At 42.5% G+C, this 21,393-nt stretch overlaps 1 protein-coding gene across 1 annotated transcript in view; it reads right to left on the reverse strand.

The window, feature by feature from the left end:
* The window catches only part of PAG1 (phosphoprotein membrane anchor with glycosphingolipid microdomains 1), a 178,618-nt gene extending 160,323 nt beyond the window's left edge, over positions 1–18,295 (reverse strand). The window contains exon 1 of the mRNA XM_075063084.1: positions 18,211–18,295. The gene's annotated coding sequence lies outside the window, so the exon portion shown is untranslated. The remainder of the gene's footprint in view (positions 1–18,210) is intronic.
* Between the last annotated feature and the right edge of the window lie 3,098 nt (positions 18,296–21,393).

Below are 21,393 nucleotides of genomic sequence, written 5' to 3' on the forward strand. Positions count from 1 at the left end.
TTAATGGGAGATAATTAAATGAACATGAATATCCCTTCAATTTTGTTTTGTGTGTATAGAGAAGCTTCGGGGAAAATATATGGCACGTCAGTAATGCTGCTTCTGCCCCACTGGCAAAGTGTGTGAACTCAAGAAGCACCTATAACTATAGTTAATGCAAAAATCAGTCTTCCTGATAAAATGAAAAGGCTGGGGTCACTGATAACAGCTACACTGAAATTCTAACCAACATTTGCAAATCATTTTGCATTATCCTTATTTTTCAGCTCCTTCAGAGGCTGTCAGCTATAAATGAGCCACTACTGGGCTCCTGTAGGAAAAGTTTTCAGAAACTTACAGGAGATATAAACTCAAAGAAAGCATAAGCAGTTCAGTTTCTCTATTTTCTTCCTAGACTACTTCTTTCTTCACTTAGCTTTGTCAAAACTAAGAGACATGGACAGTGCCACACACTTCTCCTTTAGAGTGAGAAAGCTCTGTGTCAGTTTGTGTTGATAAAGCCTCCTTCCTTGAATATGGGAATGATATTACTTCAGGTTTCTTAGTATGCCAGCTAAGATCAGAAACACACCACCTGTTCCGTTATTCCACAAGGACCAATGTGTTTCAGGAAATCAGAAACAATCGTAGTCAAAACTGAACTTTAAAAGAGGACATTATATAAAGTACTTAAACGAACAAGTTCAGTTTTAACTAGTATTCATTAACTTGGGTCTCTTTGGAAGGCAACAAATTATGTTACTGGTCAAGGAAACCTGAATTATCCAGTTAAGAATGGGATTTTCACTCATGTTTCTCAGATTTGCAGTCATAAGAGAGGTGACATTGTTGGTCTTGTGTACACACTTTTGTAGGACCATCTGTAACTGTGTGGAAGACACATCACTTCACTGACGGACAGCACAAACTGAATATAGGTATTATGCATCTTTAAAATGGAAGCCTAACAGTAAGGAGGTGAGGGAAAGTACAAGATGAAATGTTCACAGTAGTTCTATTTCTTAACAATCATTGTCTGTCTGTGTACACAAAACATAAAAAGGTGGATCGGAGTCAATCTCCTGCAGTATGGTTTGGCATTTATCTTAAAATACTGGGTAACTTTTAGCTGTTACAACGAAAGTCTGTGCACTGTGAACACAAAGCTGATTGATGTGGGCCAAGTTCATGCAAACTGTTACCATCAGGAGCTAGACTTTGCTATCAGATTTTATTCTACAACAGAGAAGAACTGAGATGCACCTGACAGCTCTTAAAGAGTCATGTATATTTGTTGTAGGGATGTAAATACCGTTTAAAAAGTTAACCGTTTAAACCAATAAAAATATGCCATTTAAATGCTTAACTGATTAAGCATCTGGGTCTGGAGCCAATCCACTGGGGCTGCTGGCCGGGCAGCATGAATAGGCCTGCTCCGGCTGGAGGGTGCTGCTCCAGCCGGGTGGTATGGCTCCAGCCGCTCTACCCGGACAGCATGGCTGGACTCACTCTGGCCAGGAGGCACGGCTCTGGACGCGCCAGCGGGTGCAAGGCCACTCGGGTTGGCATAAGGCCGCCTGGGCTGGCTGGCCACCCGGCCCAGCCAGCCACCCAGCCCAGGGTTAACAGTTAAGGTGGGTTAACCAGTAAGACTATTGCTTACCAATTAACCTTTTACATCCCTAATTTATTGACAGCCAAAAATTGTCTCTTCAAAAACAACTAAGAAATTAACAAACAAGAACTTGGTTGTGAAGTAATTAGAAACAACATACTGGATACAAACCAAAAAAAGGAAGAAAATGAAAAATTAAGCACACACTCTCCAGTTCTCCATCCACAGGCACACACCTTACCATTACCACAACTACCATACACCACAGGCTATGCACTACAGTCTTAATTCTGCCTCCCTAGGAATGTCAACCTTCCATGATCTCCTTCAGTCACCAGTCTACTTACAATGTTTTACTACACTAACCCATTCCAGTGTAAGCAACTACTATGCCAAATGTTTGCATTACTAGCGTTGGATGAAAATAATAAAAACATAAGAACGGCCATACTGGGTCAGTCAAATGGTCCATCTAGCCCAGTATCCTGTCTTCTGACAGTGATTAATGCCAGGTGCCCCAGAGAGAATGAACAGAACAAGTGACCAATCCCCTGTTGCCCATTTCTAGCTTCTGGCAAACAGAAGCTAGGAACACCATCCCTGCCCGTCCTCGCTAATAGCCATTGATGGATCTATCCTCCATGAATTTATCTAGTTCTTTTTTGAATCCTGTTATTGTCCTGACCTTCATAACATCCTCTGGCAAGGAGTTCCACAGATTGACTGTGCGTTGTGTGAAAAGATCCTTCTTTTTTTTTTAAACCTGCTGCCTATTAAATTCATTTGGTGGCCCCTAGTTCTTGTGTTATGAGGAGGAGTAAATAACACTTCCTTATTTACTTTCTTTATACCAGTCATGATTTTAATCTGATAACAAGGTTTATGTGGAAGGGTAAAAGGAGGCAAAGTTAAATTTGCAGCAAATGGTCTGCAGCCACTCCTGCCTTTAGGCTGGAGCATCATCTGCAGAGAGCCAAAGGTAATATTCCCCCCACAGACCTTTCTTCCATCCTCAGACACAGCTCCCCAGCACACAAATGAGTTATTTACACCAGGCTCTTTGGAAAGGATTGCTTTAATTTGCATAAATTCATCTTAATTAAGATATATACAGTTGGTGCTAAAGGGTTATTAAATTTTTCACTACACATGTACGACATTCTGAGCACTGGCTGTTTTTATACAACAGTTTCCAAATAAAGATTAAACTATGAAGAAATAACTATCAACTAAATGCAAGGAGCATGGTTTTAATTAAGTACAGCGCACTTTCAGTGTTTAGAACTATACTGGAGAAATGAGACAACCATCTCTAGACAGATTTCAAGTACAGAAATCTCTGTTTCTTAAGTTCCGTTAGACAGTAGTTACTCCTGAGGGCATTCTGTGCCAAAAATACTAAAAATTATGCACCAACAAATTAAAAATTCTGCACACAATATTTTAAAATTCTGTAAAATTCTGCCAAATATTATTTGCCACATAAATGTGGAGGCTCCAGCATGGCATTGGGGAGCACAAGCCACTGGCTGCACAGAGGTGGGAGATCACTGTGCAGCTCCCCAACCGGGACACAGACTCAGCAGTGAGGCTGCACCCAACCCAGAGACAGTGCAAGAACCAGGCCTGCCCCAGAAACACCCAGGGCCCTGCCCCTCTGTACCTGGTGCACCAGGTGTGGGCAGACAGGCTCAGCAAGGCAGGATCCAAGTGTGGAGGGGTTTAGTTATGGGGGGATCCAGGTGTGTGCTAAGAGGGTTCTGTGTGGGGCAATCTGGGTGTGGGCAGCTCAGTGGGGGATCCAGGTGTCAGGGAAGGGATCTGGATGCACAGGGGCTTGTTGAGGTGTCTAGGTGCAATGGTAAGGGAAATCTGCAGGAGAGTCCAGGTGAAAGTGGTTGGTGCTCAGCGAGTGGGTCTGGGTGTGGGGGGCTTAATGGGGGGTCCAGATGCAGCTGGCTGGGGCTCAGTGGGGTGGGGATCCATGTGTGGGTGGCTCATCAGGGTGGTCCAGGTGCAGAAGGAGTTGGGCTCATCGGGGCGTTCTGAGTGTGAGAGGATGAGGCTCGGCAGGAAGGTGTGGGTATGAGGGAGAAATAGGGGGTACAAGGAGGTTCAATATCACAGAGTGAGATGCTTTATACCACTTTTGTTTCTGGGGATTTTATTAAATTGAGTTAAAGTACTGACAACTCATATTTATCAAGCCAGGCATGTCTATCAAACGTTAACAGTTTAAAAAAAATATATTGGACTGGGCTGCTGGAGTTATTTTTGCAGGCAGTATCTAAGTATCTCTTTCTATTTTGCTGGGTATGTAATTTGTGTGATTTTATTCCATAACAACCTGTGATATTTTTTTAACCATTCCTCTAATTTTGGACTATTTTTCTTTTACCAGTGAGAGCCTATCTGTAGTCTAGTAACTACTAGCAGATAAGAGTTTAATTCTTCATATCTTTGAGCATGACCATTTCCACTAGAAGCCCCAAGAGGATTACCAAAGGATCCTGTGCTAATAAATACCCAACAGTTTGCAATATTTGGTTATGAATACATCCCAGTACTGTTTAATGACTGGACATATATCAAGTCTCCTCTTTCACCACAATTTCTCCAACATTATTCTCCATTTAATCTATACACATTTTCTATATTAAATGGGAGACGTTTAAGAATAAGGACTGAGTAAACTGAGGAAGGACCTCAGGATTCTACCCACAACAGTTAAAATACAACAGCTAATTTTCATGTGTACTAAGGTCATGAAACTAAACAGTCACGTCAAAAAGTGAGAGTCAAATCCTTCTCCCACTGAAGCCAATGAATAAAGTGGGGTCTCTTCATAACAGGGACATCAATTTAACTGGGATGGCAGACTGGCCACTGTGGTATCCCAGTTAAGTGGATCCTGTTGTAACACACATTTATATAAAATATTAGGGTAAAAAAACATTTCCCAATTTCCTCATAGCTTTAATCTATTAAATTACTGGTAAGTAACAGATTTTTTCAAAGTCACCAACCGTAAGTACTAAAAAAAATATTAAATAACCTGTTCTAAACATACTGATCTATCTAGATACAAAGAAATTATATTTGCAGTTAGAAAATAAACAAACAACTAATTTTACAATGTACTACGGAAAAATTCTGAACTTTTTTTTTAAATCAAAGATCATTATTTTTGGTTACGAAAACTATTAACTAATGTAAGACTTATTCCAAGGTTTTAAATAAGGACTCAAAAATTATTACTCCCTTGAGCTACATGTTAATCTATACAGAAAGGCCTCAGATCATGAGAGTCAAAAAATGGAGGCAACAGCAATAGCTAATAAATGTACATTTAAGAAAATAATGAGAAAATACTCTTTACATACTCCACTGGATGGTAAATGTGAGCGGCTTATTCTACTAATCCATTGCTGATTGTATCCAGGATATGTGGAACTATGAAGGCACACATAAGAGAAATATCCAAACATCTATCTGGCTATACAACGGCAGGAGAGAAGAGTACTACTGTCAGAGTGCACTGCTTATTACAACATATTTTATGAGGCCAATTTTGAAAATACCCTTCTTTGAAAAAGATAACTTAGACTACAGTACTAGTGTCAAACCACTGCATGTCATAAATGGCTTCGCCCTGTAACTCGGTCAGTGAATTAGGAAGGTTCAGGTTGTGACAAAAAAGCCAATTGTAAAATATCCCCTTCAAATTACGCATTTTAACTTCTTGTGTTTGTTTGATTGTTGTGTTATGTTCCTATTCAAATAATGCAGAAAAAAAAAGCTGTGAAAGAGATATTCTGCCCAATTAGCCATGAGTTATTTCCAACACTTTACATGTTAATTGACTATTCAATATTCTGAAAGACTAAACAGGAAATTCCTTTCTTAAAAAAACATATTAAAATTATGCAATAATTTGACAGTTTCTCAAAGCGCAAAACAGAATTTTAATATCTAGTTTCCCCTGTATTCATTTTCCCCTTAGTTCTCTCCTTAGACAATCAGATCTACAGTATGCCTCATCGAATGTGTCAGATTAATAAATAATGAATGATCTGCAAACAATATAGCTCAAATCGTTCACTGTGTTAGCTCAAATCATCCACTGAGTTGGATCAGTTATCTTGCATTTAATGAGAATAAAGGAAAATTAAATTAACAGTCTCTGACACTGCTAAATTAAATGATATTATCTTGTATATTACAAACAGATCAAAACAACGCACTTCCTGAAACAGAATCATCACAAAACAATGTACTTTTTATATTGAATAATTGCCCATAATATGAAGAGGCATTTCATAGCTTTCATACTTGGGAAACATACACGCAATGCAGTCAGTTCTAGTTACTGTATTTTTTTTAAAACAATTAGGAGATACCAAGTGAGAGAGACTTTTGAACCCAGGCTTATAGCAATGCTTGAAGTGAAAATTAAAATATACAGTACTCACTAAGGAGGGGAGAGAAGGTGAATCTATAAAATATGTATATTCTTGATAATTATCATATTCAGCCATTTATAGTACTTCTGGTTTTCTAGTAACAAGTTTATCTCAGAAGTCTGAATGTTGATGCTTAATGTAGAAAGACTTTACTAGCATGAAAAATGATATCTATTTGCTATATATTCATGTAGGGTGATAGCCACTTCACTCATATAAAGTCCAAGTAATTGAGCTCTATGCTGGTACAAGGCAAAAAAATTGCAGAAGTGAAATAAACCCCTCAAACCAGGACTGGTAGCAGAGTTGCAGCTTAGCACTCATGCTGAAGCTATTCCAGATGATGAGATGGAAGAGTAGCCAGAGCCTTTTTATATAAGCTACATGGGGTATTGTGATTATATGGTTCAGGGAGACCGATTCAGAGGTGGCCTATGTGAGGCCTGGAAAGGAAAAGGGGAGATGATGCCACAGAATCATCTGACTCCCTCTCCTTCCAAGTTGAAGACCTGGATCCTTCCTTATGCAGAGGGGAATACTCCTGGAGGAATTCTGCACCACTGCACATGTGCATATTTCATGTACCATGCACATTTTTAATTTTTTTTGTGTGCAGAAAATAGCTTCCGCTGAAAAGTTGCTGCAGTTCTGTCTTTTAATCAACAGAGGGCACTGTGGTGCTTGAACAGAGCAGTCTCTCCTGACCAGCCACAGCTACCATGGGGAAGAGAAAGAGCCTGCCTTCTTCACAGGGCCTGTCAGGCCAGGTCAGGAGACAGGGTCTATGGGGAGACAGACAGCGTGGGGCTGCTGCGGGGTCAGACAGGGGTTCATAAGGGCTAGTGGGAGAGGACAGACTAGACCAGGGGATGAACGGGAGTGGAGGCACAGGGCCACATAGGCAGAGGGGGAGGGGGTACAGAGCTACAGGGGAAGGAGGATGGCTGAGTTGGGGCACAGACACACATAGAGATGGGGCGGGTACAGGGCCACATGGGGATGGGGGGAGTGGATGTCTGAGTGAGGGTGGAGGGAAACGTGGACAGAGGGTACAAGGACCCATAGGAGTGCAGGGACACATGGGGGCAGGGGGAGGGGGTATCTGAGTGGGGGTGGAGAGACACGTGATCAGGGAGTGCAAGGACACATGGTGGTACAGGGACACATGGGGACAGGAGCAGATGTACCAGACTGAATGAGAGAAGTTGGGATCAGCTAGGGTCTTCATGGGGGGCACTCCCTAACAATCCCTCCCCACCCCACCCCCAAAACCTTTTCCATACTTTTCCTACCCATACCCAGCAACCCTTCAAGTTCATATCCAGGCTCCTTCCCACCAATTACTTACTTCTCCCTCAGCTCCTCCATTATCCCTAACTCCCACAAGCCTTTGCACTGCTTCTGACGGGTGCAGGAAATACGGTTCTGTACTGTAGTTTAAATGAATTATTACTCAGAGTTCTGTATTAATATGCCTAGTGAGGAATCTGCTTGTCAAAACACATTTCCTGAATCTTTTTTGTTGTCTGTATTGTTACACACATACTTGCTGACAGGTATTTTGAATTAAATTACCAAAATAATTGAAACTAGTGTGATTATATTGTGTTATTTTGACAAATAAAATTGTGCATAATTTTGCAGAATTGTAAATTTTTTTGTTCAAAATTTTTAATTTTTTGGCACAGAATTCCCACAGGAGTATGGGAATCACTGTGCAAGAAGCACAAAGAAACCATCAATCCCCTTGAGTTTGTTTGCTTGTTTTTAAAAATGTATGTGTCCCTGAAATGTCTTCTTGTAGACTCAGTCCTGCATTCCTTCATTATATATATATAATGTTATGGTTCTGTACTGCTGTCCATTACTGTAGTATCTGGGCACCTTCCATGTAAATAGATTGGCAAGAGTGGAGACATTAGTGGACTTCATAGCACCTCTGGCTCGTCTCCTTTACTGGAGACAGAAAACCCTGCTTGGGGTATGTAATTTTTGTTATTTTATAGGAGGACGACAGTGGAGGCTGTTGATATTGTAAATGTGATTCCACTTATCTTAAAAAAAAAATTATCAGAGAAGGAGGTTTTATGTCATTTATCTAAAGACAGATAGATCTTGATTCATGGAATCTCTTCTGGAAGATCATTCCAAAGCCAGAATCCCACAACTGAAAACGGTTCGTTCCTGGCTCCCACACGCTTTGTGATCTGCACTGATCTCCAGATTAGTACAACTATTTTGGCAGTTCACTGATAGAAACCAGTCTCCAACTCAGCTTGGAAAGGCCAAAACCTTAAACCAGCACTGGAAATAGACGGAGAAGTAGCGAAAGGACTGAAGCATGGGCCTGATGTGCTCATGGTGTCCTAAGCCATAGAGGAGACACACATTTTAGTTACCAGTAGAAATATTCATGTGAGTAAGGATTTGCAGGAACGGACATTCCATCAATAATCAAGAGAAAACATACAGGTGGTGTTAATGGGGTGATTATTCGGAGGAAGATGTTCCAGAGAGCTGAGTTGGGTTTAAGTTTGCTGGCAAGGAAAGGAGTTTTAATGATCCCCCAAGGCAGTGAGTAATCAAAACAATGTAAATAATATGGACCCTCTCTTGCTGTCACTGAATTCAATGGCCAAATTCCCACTGGCTTCAGTGGGTACAAAATCTGGAACTCTGAATACAGTGCCATAATTTAACATAGTAGAGCTCTGTTAAGATAGAAGTACTAAACATCCTGTTACAACAGCAAGCTTAATAACTTTGTTTGCAGGGACAGGATGAGGATCTGGTTTTCTTTAATCTCAGAGAGAATTAGTTTATCATTTTGAGGGATGTCCTTTCTTCATTTGATCACAAACAATATTTTTTAGAAGACATAACTCCAGAGGAGGCCACAGATGCACACTCCTGCTATAGCCAGGAGGAAAAGTTGGATCTGTGAAGCCTGAAATTGAGATCTGGGACTAGCACGCTGGTGCCTACATTTCTGTCACTCCTTAAAACTTGCTGTCATTTAGAAACAGCAGATTGGCAGGGCTTTTACAGCATTCACCTTTCAATTAAATAAAAGTAATATCTGAAACCTTACATTAAAATAGCCATAAGATTTGTTAGGCTCCTCTTCTAATTATGTGATCTTCACATTTCCTGTACATTAACAAAGTTAGACTATGAAATTGGCAGCAAATATTAGAAGCTTTAAAGACTCTTATAGAACTTGGCAAATAACTCTAAAGCAATCAAGTCATCAGTAAGATGAACTTCTTTCCCTACAGCTAGGCAGTTTTTGCATTAAAAATAAGATAAATGGTAAAATTAAATCACAAATATACTTATTAGATCTACATACAGTATAATGGCTTTTTGAGAGAAAGCAATTTTATCATTGTGCTTCTGTGGCTGATAAACAAGGCCCAGTCTTACAAACCCTGACTCACATGAGGAATCCATGCTCATGCAAATTGTCCCACTGTAATCAGCAATGGGACTACTCACAGGAACATGGATTCTTCATGGGAGTAGGAGCTGGCAGGGTTAAGCCCTAATATTGTAATTACAACTGCTCCATTACAACAAATAATCCTTAATTTGATGTTTTATATTGCAGTACATTAGCAACATTTCATTGATTTAATAATCCATTGTAAGAACTCACTCCTGCGATATGATGAAAACAAGTTTCAAATACAGTATTTAAGTGGTTCTTCCAACACATTAAAACACAGCATTTTTCCACAGGACAATAAAATGTTTATCCTTTGTCATGCATTTCATTTATGCTGTTTAGTTATGTGCCCTTTGCAGGGAACGCAAGAGGCTGCCTTATGCCTTAATTAAAGCACTGTTGCACTTTCTAAAAGAACAATGAGTGCAAGGGGGAAGAGGTGATCATTCCAAGAAGTAATAAGAGATTTTGTTTCAGCGGATTATCAATTATTTATGAGTAAGTTCCCAGATGAATGCATCTGCAGCTGAGTGGCCTTTTTTAAATACCTTTAAAATCTACACACAGTACAGTAGTACTGTACACAAATTGTACACAAGCTAAATTGGTTTTCGACACAAGTCACCAAGAAATGAGAGTTAAATCTGGACTTTATTAATAAAATAGTACTGTACTTTCTCTAACAAAGTGTCTGCAAGTCTTAAAGTCACCTTGCAGATTTCTTTTAGGATCCATCAACAGAAACTGTACTGAGACTTTATAGAGATGATAAAGACTGGGGAATAATATAATCTCATATTGCAGAATTTCTGTAACTTTTCTTACACTCAAGTCTTACTCATTTTGACTTATAGACTCTTAAACTGGTTATGCCATACATTACTCCTACAGGTTTTGCCCTGTGAGAATAAAATACAGTTGGCTGGAATTTGTTCAATGAAAAATATTGATGAAAGTTGTCCTTTTCCCCCCAAAATGGAGAGATTTTGTTTTGTTTGTACAAAAACTCTTCTAAATTTTCCATTTTTCAAAATGTTTTAAACAGATACTTTAAGCAAACAAAGTTGGCCTGTTGGTTGTTCTGCAAAGTATAAATGTATATGCACATATGTTTTATCTTTTGACTGGTCGTCACTTTCATCATGCAGTGGAATAGTGCCAAAACTCGAACATTCCATTTGCTAAATTTACTGATTGCAATACTTTAAGAATTCTGTTTTTGAAAATAATTGATGAGAAAAATTGGAAACGAAAGCCAAACCGCTACAGAACATAACAGGCCACGTTCAGAGTTACAGAAATATCTGTGCAACTCCCAGCTATAGAGGCTGATTAAATGCCAACTGAAATCAATGGGAGTCTTTCTTGACTTCATTAAGCTTTGAATTAGGCAGCTGGAGGAGAGGAAGTATACAAGAAACCTCCTAAGGCCATGTCTACACTTTTCAGGAATCGACGCTGCTATGATTGATGCAGAGGGGGTCAATTTAGCGGGTATAGTGAAGATCCGTTAAATCGACCACAGACAGCTCTCTGTACTCCACCAGAACAAGAGGAGTAAGGTAAGTCAACAGAAGAGCGTCCCCTGTTGACGCAGTGCAGTGTAGACACCACTGCAGGTCTACTTAAGCTATATCGACTCCAGCTACATAACTTAGGTCAGCTTACCACAGTGGTGTAGATAAGGCCTAAGGTTCACTTCCTTCCTGGAGAATCCTCCACATGCTTCCATCTAAAAGGAGGGTTTGGGGATTGGCATACTGGGCAAGGCTAGTTAATCCTTCAGAGAAAGAAGGCACTTTCTGCATGGATCCTAAGGCAACTGCAGGAGAGTGCTTCAGAGCACTGTCTGGCTTCCCCCTATCACGGGCAATGCTACTATTGGGTTTTACCCTCACCCCCCAACTAGACGAGTGAACCCCCTCTCATTCTGTCCTGAACAGTTAAGCATTGTCATGTACCATTAAACAATTGCCACTTTCAACCCTTTTATTAGTTAGTTTGTAAAAGTTTATAGTGTGTGTGTGTGTGTGTGTTCGGTTAAAAATGTGATATATCAATGTTAGCCATTACTCATTGTTATTACGCAGCTTTAAGGAACATCTACATTCACACCACAGTAGAACAAATGGCTCTTGAAATCGGATGACAACAGCTTTACTCAACTAATCTATGTTATCTGTCAGTGCTAGCTAAAATATATGACTATCTGAAAACATATTAACATAAAAGTGAAATACGCATTGATGGACATTGATACAAAAGTATCATTTCAAATCCATTTTTAAGAATTGGACACCACCTACATACAATTGTGATACTGCTATGAAATCAATGATCCACACAGTAAAATTCTGAACTCTCTGCTTGCTCACTGGAGAGCTTTTCTTCTTAGACTCTGAGCTGCTCAGGGCAGGAAAGAATCATGACCTAGACATCACCTTGCCTGGAAAACACCTAATACATCATGGATGCTACAGTAAACAAACAGCAATAATATAAAAGGAGCTAGATTTGTCATACACTGTTTGAAAGCTGATGATCTGAAGACATCAAAAGGGTCTTTGAATATTATAATTGGTCAACATGTCACTAACAGATTTCTTCTGTGGGAAGACGATTTGTTTTAAGCATGAGCCTCCTTCGCAAACCAAGTGAGTAAGCAAATGAACTTTTATGTTAATTCCCCTATTCTATATCCTCCTTTTGAAGGAAAAAAATCATTTCCCTGTTCCATGTTTTTACGTGGACAGAATTCCATTTTCTTCACAATTACTATGAACAACAGATCGTAAGCCAGTACTGAGGAAGTAGAAATGAAATGTTAACACTAACCAAACATTCTGCGCAACGTCTATTGACAATCAGTAGAAGAAGGACATTATTGGTCATGCCCAGTGATATGATGCATCCCCAGCTAGTTTGGAAATAAAAAGAAGCCTTTGGCAGGAATCCTAACATGATTTTACATGCTTATCTTTGATATCAAAGTATTATCCTTAAGTTATGTAAACATTTAAATGACATATTCATGGAGAGAGATTTTCTTACACATTTATACTTTCCCACAGCATACTTCCAGACAAATGAACACTGTTTATCTTTATCTTTCACCTTTACTGTTCACTCATACCTTTTAAAATGAACACTCTTTGTATATGACACAACAGGGACGTAGCAATTTAGTGCTCATTTGCCCTAATAATCTGCTATTGATGTTAGATTAAAAACATTTATTCAAACCACATAAATGAATAAAAGTAAATAAAAGTGGAGTGGCAGTGTCTAGTAGATTGAGCCGAGAACTGGGAATCAGGACCTCTTGGGTGATAATCTCAGTCCTGTCACTTACTTACTATACCACTGACTTGCAGTTTATGGTCTTGGGCCAGTCGCCTCTTTATATACCAACTTTCCCATATGTAAAATACACATTGTAAGACTTATGAATTTGCAGGGGAGTCTTGTGAGGATTAATGTAGTGCTCTGCAAATGTAAAAAGCTAATTATCATTAATATTAAATAGGGCTGTCAATTAATCACAGTTAACTCATGCAATTAACTCAAAAAATTAATTGTGATTAATCAGTTTTAATTGCACTGTTGAACAAGAGACTACTAATTTAAATGCATTAAAAATTTTGGATATTTTTCTACATTTCATATATATCTTGTATTCTGTGTTTTAATTGAAATCAAAGTGTATATTTTGATGACATATATTTGCACTGTAAAAATGACAAACAGAAGAGAGAGTATTTTTCAGTTCACCTCCTTCAAGTATTGTAGTGCAATCTCTCTGTCTTGAAAGTCCAACTTACACATGTAGATTTTTTTTTGTTACATAACTGTGCTCAAAAACAAAACAATGTAAAACTTCAGAGGCCACAAGTACACTCAGTCCTACTTCTTGTTCAGCCAATCACTAAGACAAACAAGTTTGTTTATATTTACAGGAGATGCTGCTGCCTGCTTCTTATTTATGTCACCAGAAAGTGAGAACAGGCATTTGCATGGCACTTTTCTAGCTGGCGTTGACTGAACTCCTTAGGAGAGAACTGCACATCCTCTGCTCTGTTTTACCCGCATTCTGACATATATTTCATGTTATGGCAGTCCCAGATGATGACCCAGCACATGTTGCTCATTTTAAGAACACTTTCATTGCAGATTTAACAAAACGCAAAGAAGGTACCAATATGAGATTTTTAAAGATAGCTACAGTGCTCGACCCAGGATTAAAGAATCTGTAGTGCCTTCCAAAATCTGAGAGGGATGAGGTAGGGAGTATGCTTTTAAAAGTCTTAAAAGAGCAACACTCTGATGCAGAAACTACAGAACCCAAACCACCAAAAAAGAAAATGAACGTTCTGCTGGTGGCATCTGATTCAGATAATGAAAATAAACATGTGTCAGTCCACACTGCTTTGGATGGTTTTCAAACAGAACCCATCATCAACAGGGATGCATGTTCCCTGCAATGGTAGTTAAAGCATGTGCGTTTGGCACATAAAGATCTTGTGACGCTGGCTACAACAGTGCCATGAGAACACCTATTCTCACTTTCAGGTGACACTGTAAGAAGAAGAGGGCAGCATTATCTCCTGCAAATGTAAACAAACATGTTTGTCTGAGCAATTGACTGAGTGGACTTTCAAGCTCTAAAATTTCACATTGTTTTATTTTTGAATGCAGTATTTTTGTACATAATTCTATATTTGTAAATTCAACTTTTGTGATAAAGAGATTGCATTACAGTTCTTGTATTTGGTGAATTGAAAAATACTATTTATTTTGTCTTTTTACAGTGCAAACACTTATAATCAAAAATAAATATAAAGTGAGCACTGTACACTGTATTCTGTGTTGTAACTGAAATAAATATATTTGAAAATGTAGAAAACATCCAAAAATATTTAAAGAAATGGTATTCTATTATTGTTTAATTGCATGATTAATCGTGATTATTTTTTAATCCCTTAACAGACCTAATATTAAGTAAACTGCACTGTAAGATCTCTTGTACTTTTTATTTTCTTGCTTGATATGCAGCAATGCAAATATTTAGATACAATTCCTTTTCTTCCTATGTGAGTACCCCCCGCTGAACTACTTTACTCACAAGAGTAAAAGTTTGAAGGATTGGGGCCTATAGCTTTACCCAATTACTCAGCTTCATCCTGCACCTGACAGCACTCAACAGAACCGCTGTGCCCATGTGAAACCCCATTAAAGTCAGAGCAGCCTCATGTGATCTGGTCAGTTGAGCTGCATACTATCAGCTGTAGACTTGGGATCTCACTGTGGACTGCCTTCACTTACACTGTGGATCACCTTAAGGTTTTGTTTCTCTTAAACAGGGTGTTAAAATGTGTTTAACAACATACCAGGTCTACTAACCTTAGCATCCTTCCTCCTCCCCATATTTGAGGAGTTTTAAATAGTATATTGCTGGAACAAGTGCTACTTTTGAAAAGCTTCACTGTTTGCCATGTCCTTAGAGAAACTTGGTGGGAAAAACTTTTAACATCAATTAGCTGGGAAAAATGCTCATTTGTTAACTTTCTTGTGTGTCAATGAGGTCAGCAGAGCCCTTGGGAAAAGTGCTCCTTGCCTAAATGTCACTGGACAGCCAACCAGAGGAGCTCAACTGTTTTGTTTTTGTAGATCCCACAAAATAGTGGCTCTTTTAAAAATACACTTTTGCTCTGGATTATGGAGTATTTTCTTTTTATGATTTAGACTCCAGATGGTCCCTCCTATCAAACTAAAATCATTCTAATGCTAGGTTAAATTTAGAGCTTAAGCTATTTAATAACATTCCTCTGTATTCAGTGTATGAGCTAAAAACCACATTCACATTAAGATGCCTTGCAATTAGGTTTCTGCAGAGCTTTGGGTTTTGAAAGGCATTAAGAGAGACTATGGATTATTCTTTTTATTTTTTATTAAATGGCATTTCACAAAAGGAATTAGAAAAATATTTAAGCTTCTTAAAGGTCAGATCCTGCAAACTTTACTCATGCAAGCAGTCCCGCTGCCTTCAGTTCAACCTCTCATTTAAGAGCTGTGTCTGTATTTGTTCCTTTAAAAAGTATCTTACGTTCATATAATATTGTGATGAAACACCTGGGTCTAGGGTGCCCAGATGAGAGACATGAAATATTAGGAGGCAGGGGGGCTTGCCGGCGGAGCAACCCAAAAAAACCAACCAAGAGCCGGCGGCGGAGAAAAAAACAAAAACAAAAGCAGAAAAAACAAAAACCAAGAGCTGCTGGAGTACAGCAAAAATTGGTGGCGGCTGAGCACCCACAGGCAGCGCCCCGCACCAGCTCGCCTTCACTCTGTCTCCACCTCCCCTGAGCTGGCTGCCGCGTCCTGCTTCTCCCCCCTCCCTCCAGCGCTTGCGCCGCCATACAGCCCATTAGCTCAAGCCTAGAGGGAGGAGGAGGAGAGCGGCGTGCTTGGGGAAGAGGCGGGAGGGAGGGGTGGAGTTAGGGCAGGGTTGGGGGAGACGCACAGAAGGGCAAAATATCCGGACAATTCCTGTCCCGACTGAACATCGGTCGGGACTTGGGCAAAGAAGTAAATATCTGCACAGTCCCGATAAAATCAGGACTACTTGACTCCATGATGGGTATTGAAATGGAAGAATAATTCCTTGGGCTCATCCTGCAAGGTGCTGACTACATTTTACTGTCACTGATTCCAATGGCAGCTGAAGACAGCTGGCACTTGCAGGAGATGCTCAGCATGCCACAGAATTGGCCTCTTGTTAAATAAGTATCGTATCTGGATTAATGACTTTCTTAGTAAAACGAGGAGCTTTTGCTATAATGATAAATTGTATAACAAAGTAGTACAGGTGTTTAAAAAATGTTTAAAAATCATGAACACAGTAAAATCTTTGTTTCTAACATTTCAGCTCAGTTTTTACACCCAACGTAAATAAATCTGGTAACAAACTACTTCCTTTATTGAATTTACTTCCCCAAATAGCTAGTAGCTACTGCTGAAAGTGTAATCTAGCACACACAGAGATTATTGGGCAAAGCCTCAGTTAACATAAGAAATTGTCTTCGCTTCATTGAAGTAAGGAGCATGACAATTTACACCAGCTGAAGATTTGCCTACATGTTGTTTAAGACAACAAGTAATCCTTATTTTCTTCTGAGTCTAAATTAAACAAACATGATACTCTATACATCAGATAAACTCAGCTGAAACATGGCTGCTAGGAAAACATCTTTTTGCCAAAACTACATCTTTGTCTCTTTTTCTGCATTTGAAATAATACTGAGCCAGTACACAACAAACTCTACTCCTGTTACAAATTTAATCAACTAAGGCGTTCAGCAACACTGCTGATATATTACTCTGCTTAAAAACAAATCTCTCAGGGACAGATTAAAAAGAAATGTTACAAAGCTCTATCATTCAAAGTCTTACGGTTCAGCCACCTATAAATCACTGTTCGTTTATTTAGATAACTGGGTCCATTAGTGCAAGTAACTTTCAGTCTCCACAAATATCCGGTTAAGTCTATTTTTCAGTATGTGGATTAAAAAAAAAGATTAAAAAAATGTTCTAAGCAGGCAGTAAATTATCTGTTATGTATAATTTGTGCATGTAACGCTCTCTGCACTGCTTTGAAAAAAATCCAGCTCTCCCTTGGTGATCTCTTCCGTTCAAAGAGTTTCCAATGCGAAGAACAGATGCCACCGTGAAACCAACTGGAGTCTGTCACAATGTAACTGTAGCTGAATTAAACGATAGTTAAGGATTTGACTTGGAGCAACAACAGAACGGAAAATCAAAGCTGAAAGAATCAGCCTGGTGTGTGTGTCGCCGTATGTGGTGCAAGCCAAGACATACACATCGATTTGAGACTTTGGTCCTGCTTCTTTACCGCTTTGGATCTTGCTGACATCTGTACCTGCGAGGCGTTGTAAAATGCTGCCAAAGCACGACAGTGTTTTACACCTGTCTAAAGGAGAGTGCTCTGCTCATACTAATTCTGGGCAGGGACTGAGTGACAACGATCCCTCTGGATTCCTTTGCTTTGTGGGCTTATGTCACAACCTCAGCCATTTGAGCACCGCACTTCCCACTACTGATCCTACAGCACAGCGCCACAGGATACATTGCTTGGCCAGAGGCGCATCCGATACTTCGTGGCTCCGTGGTCATTGCGCGGCTACTGCTTGAGCTAATCCAACCACCTTGCTACGCCCAACCCCGAGCAGTGCACGGCGCCGGAATCACACACGCGCGAACCTGCCCCTCCTCCCCCCAGGAGCGCTCGCTTTGACTTCCCTAGAGAGTCCCCCGTCCAGCCAGGGAAAGAGCAGCGCTCCAGCCAAACACCCCCACCCGCAAATCAGACATAAGCTCGCCCGGCCATCCAAAGGGAAGATCCCTTAACACCACCAGCCCAAGTCACGCTGCTGCCTCTGGGACCCCGCCGGGCCCGCACCTGCCGGGCAGTAACAGCTCAGTGGGGAGTGACGGCCCCGTGGGGACCAGCACTGCCCCTCCACCGCCCATGGGTCACACGTGCCCGCTCTGCCCCGCCCACTCTAGCCCAGGGGAGCAACCTGGAGCCCCCCATGGGGGGACGGGGCACAAAGCTGGAGCAGGCGCTAATGCATCTGCCCCCCCACCCCACCGTCCGCCGTCAACTTTGGAAACGGCAACCAACTTACCCGGAATCTCCGGGACTTCGGGAGGTGCCCCCAACCCGCTCCGGGGCCCCGCACCGCCGCCGGGGGGCTGCCGCCTTGCCAGCCGCGGCGGGACCCGCACTTCCAAAGGCAGCGCCAGCCCCTGCTGGCCCCGCGCGCCGGAGCAGCGCCGAGCCGCGTGCGGGCTCCCCTGGACTCAGGCTAACAATAATACTCGCAGGGGGGCGGCGCGGCTCCGCCGGCTGCAGGAGAGTCCGGGAGCGGGGCAGGCAGCGAGGAGCAGCCCGCAACAGCCCCCCAGGCAGGGGAGAAAATGACGGCAGGAGGAGGAGCAGCAGCCGCTGGTCCGGGGAGCGCAGGATGAGCTCCAGCAATGCGCATGTTCCCAAAGCCCGGCGTGTGAACGCAGGAGATGCAGCGCCGCTGGGGCTGTTGGCGGCGGGGCAGGGCAGAGCCAGCCTGGAGAAGTGCGGCGGGGGACTGTGCACTAGCCGGGTGCAGAGAGAGCGAGACAAGCCGCTGAACGCATGCACGCACCCGCTTCTGGTAGCTCACTGCATGCACGCACCTACCGTCTCTGTCTCTTCATGCCTGCACCTCTCTACCCTGCAGAGACGAGGAATTCCAGGCAGTGAGTGAGTGACTGCTGCATGCACTGAGGCACCTCTCGTGCACTGCAAACATCAGACACTCTGGGCATGGCTACACTTACATTTTTGCAGCGCTGGTAGTTACAGCTGTGGTCATACAGCTGTGTAGGGCCAGCGCTGCAGTGTGTCCACACTGACAGCGACCAGCGCTGCAGTGTGTCCACATTTGCAGCATTTGCAGCGCTGTTGTGAGTGGTGCATTGTGGGCAGCTATCCCACAGAGCACCTCGTCCCATTTTGGCGCTGTGGGTTGTGGGAAGGGGACGGAAGGGTGCGGGTCATTCCGCTTCCTGTTCCCAAACGACCGTGGTGCATCGCTTCCACTTTTCAAGCGGTTTGGTGCCATTTGAGTCGCCGCGTGATTCATAAGAAATGGAAGTCCGAGCTGCTGATGGACTTTGCTGATGAAGTTCGCAGCACATCACATCTGGCAGTTGAGTTATTCCTTATGCTCAAGTCCGACAGTGAGAGAGCTCAGATATCGAAATAGATCCGGGCTGACGTGCTGACACTGAATTGCTGTGGCAGTAAAGGACGGTCTCAGCACCGTGAACGCCCGCTTTGCAGTCGCGGAAGCAAGCACTCATGGCGGGATCACATCCGCATGCAAGTCTGGAATGACGAGCAGTAGGCTGTTGCAGAACTTTCGATAAGAAAGCCCTACTTTCATGGGACTCATTTGTGCTGAGCTCGCCCAACCCTGCAAGCGCAAGGACACGAGACTGAGAGCTGCCCTGTCTGTGGAGAAGCGGGTGGCTATTGCAGTCTGGAAGCTGGCAACTCGAGACAGCACGACTCGTCGCAAGACCAGTTTGGAGTGGCAAAGTCGGGACGTTGGACATACGTGGTGATGCAAGTTTGCAGGGGGTCCATTAATCCGCATCCTGTCTATAAGAAGACCGTGACTACTGGGGATGTGCAGGAACTCTGGATCTTTGCAAAATGGGTTTTCCTAACTGTGAGGGGCAATGAATGGGACACATATTCCATTCTGCAACCACCCACATGGCATCCGAGCTAACGTAATCTTGGAAGGGGTTTTCTCTTATGGTTCTCCAAAGCGCTTGTAGGATCACCGTGGGCGTTTACTCGACATTACAAGCAGGATGGCCTGAACAGGTGCATGATGCACGCATCTTTTGGAACAGTGGGCATGTTCAGGCGAAGCTGCAGGCAGGACTTTTTTCCAAAACCGGAAGATCACAGTGCGGGTCCGAAATCCATTGTGATCCTATTGCAGACCCCGCTTACCCGTTAATGCCTGGCTCATGAAACCGTAACAGGGAATCTTGACAGCGAGAAGTACCAGTCAACTACAGGCTGAGCCGGTGCAGAATGACTGTGGATGTGTGCTTTGGCCGTTAAAGGGAGATGGAGAAGTCTCTACGGGAAGCAGGACTGGGGAAAGCAAGCATCCCACCGATTATACCGTTCTGTACCTCCATAATATTGTGAAGGAAAGGGTGAAACCATAGAGTCACCCGATGGACTCCGAGTTTCACGCCTGGAGGCTCGAATTTCACGCCAGAAGACCCGCTCCGACGCAGACGACAGACAGTGCTCTTCAGGATAGGCGCGCTCGAATATTGCAGGCTGAAAGCCCAACATGTGGAGTTAACAGGAACGACAGAGCTTGCACATCGATTCAAGTGCTATTTTTTCACTTGTTGTAACAGTATGATTACACCCTTCCTGTATAATACTGTATTTCGACCCCCGACTCCTTTATTAAAAATACAGTACACTAAACGGGCAGGGGTATGGGTGATGAGCATGTCAGAAGGTTTGAATATGTCTTCCTCTGCACGTGCTGTGCATGCCCTGCTGCACTCAGGCTAATATGCTGCCATGTGATGAGCGGGTTGAGTGCATAGGGTAGGGTGTAGTCCTAGGGCTGTTCGCGCTGACGTAATGCGTCGTCTGGGGCAGCGCTGGTTAGCAACCAGGATGCGGGGGGTGCTTTTGCGGAAACAGGGCACAATGGGTTGAGCTTTGGGATGGGGGGAGGAAGGCCCGTAGTGCTCCTGCTGATCGGCCTACCATGACTGCATGCGGTCTGTGTGGCATCCAGGATGCTATCCAGCCCCCGATGTGCTTCTCTGGCAGCCCTTTTCCTTCTCTTTTTTTTGTAGCCGTCCTTTCCCTGCTTCATTTTCCCTCCAGTCTGCAACTTCTATTTCCTGGGAATCGTCATAACTGCTTTCACGCAGCCTCCCTTCCTCCTACCCTCGACGCTTCGTTCTCTTCTCGCTCCGCTCTCTCGTTTCTCAGAATCTGCGCTGATGAACTATCCAAGGTCACTTTAAAAACACACGAGAGATAAACTTTCACCACGCAGCCCCCCTGTACTGTCCTTTTCCACACTACCGGTCTCATGTAGACTAATTTGTAGCATCATTTACACATTGCGAGCATAGCACAGAGAGGCCACAGCTGCCAGAGACAAATGGTGATTTCCCACCTCTGCACAGGCAGGTACTCCTGGAAGCCATCTTGCACAACGCGGCTCACCTGAAGGGGGGGCTGCGTTGACTCTGGGATCACTGGGGTTTCT

The sequence above is a fragment of the Chelonoidis abingdonii genome, chromosome 2 (genome assembly GCF_003597395.2).
Source record: "Chelonoidis abingdonii isolate Lonesome George chromosome 2, CheloAbing_2.0, whole genome shotgun sequence".
Taxonomy (NCBI): domain Eukaryota; kingdom Metazoa; phylum Chordata; order Testudines; family Testudinidae; genus Chelonoidis; species Chelonoidis abingdonii.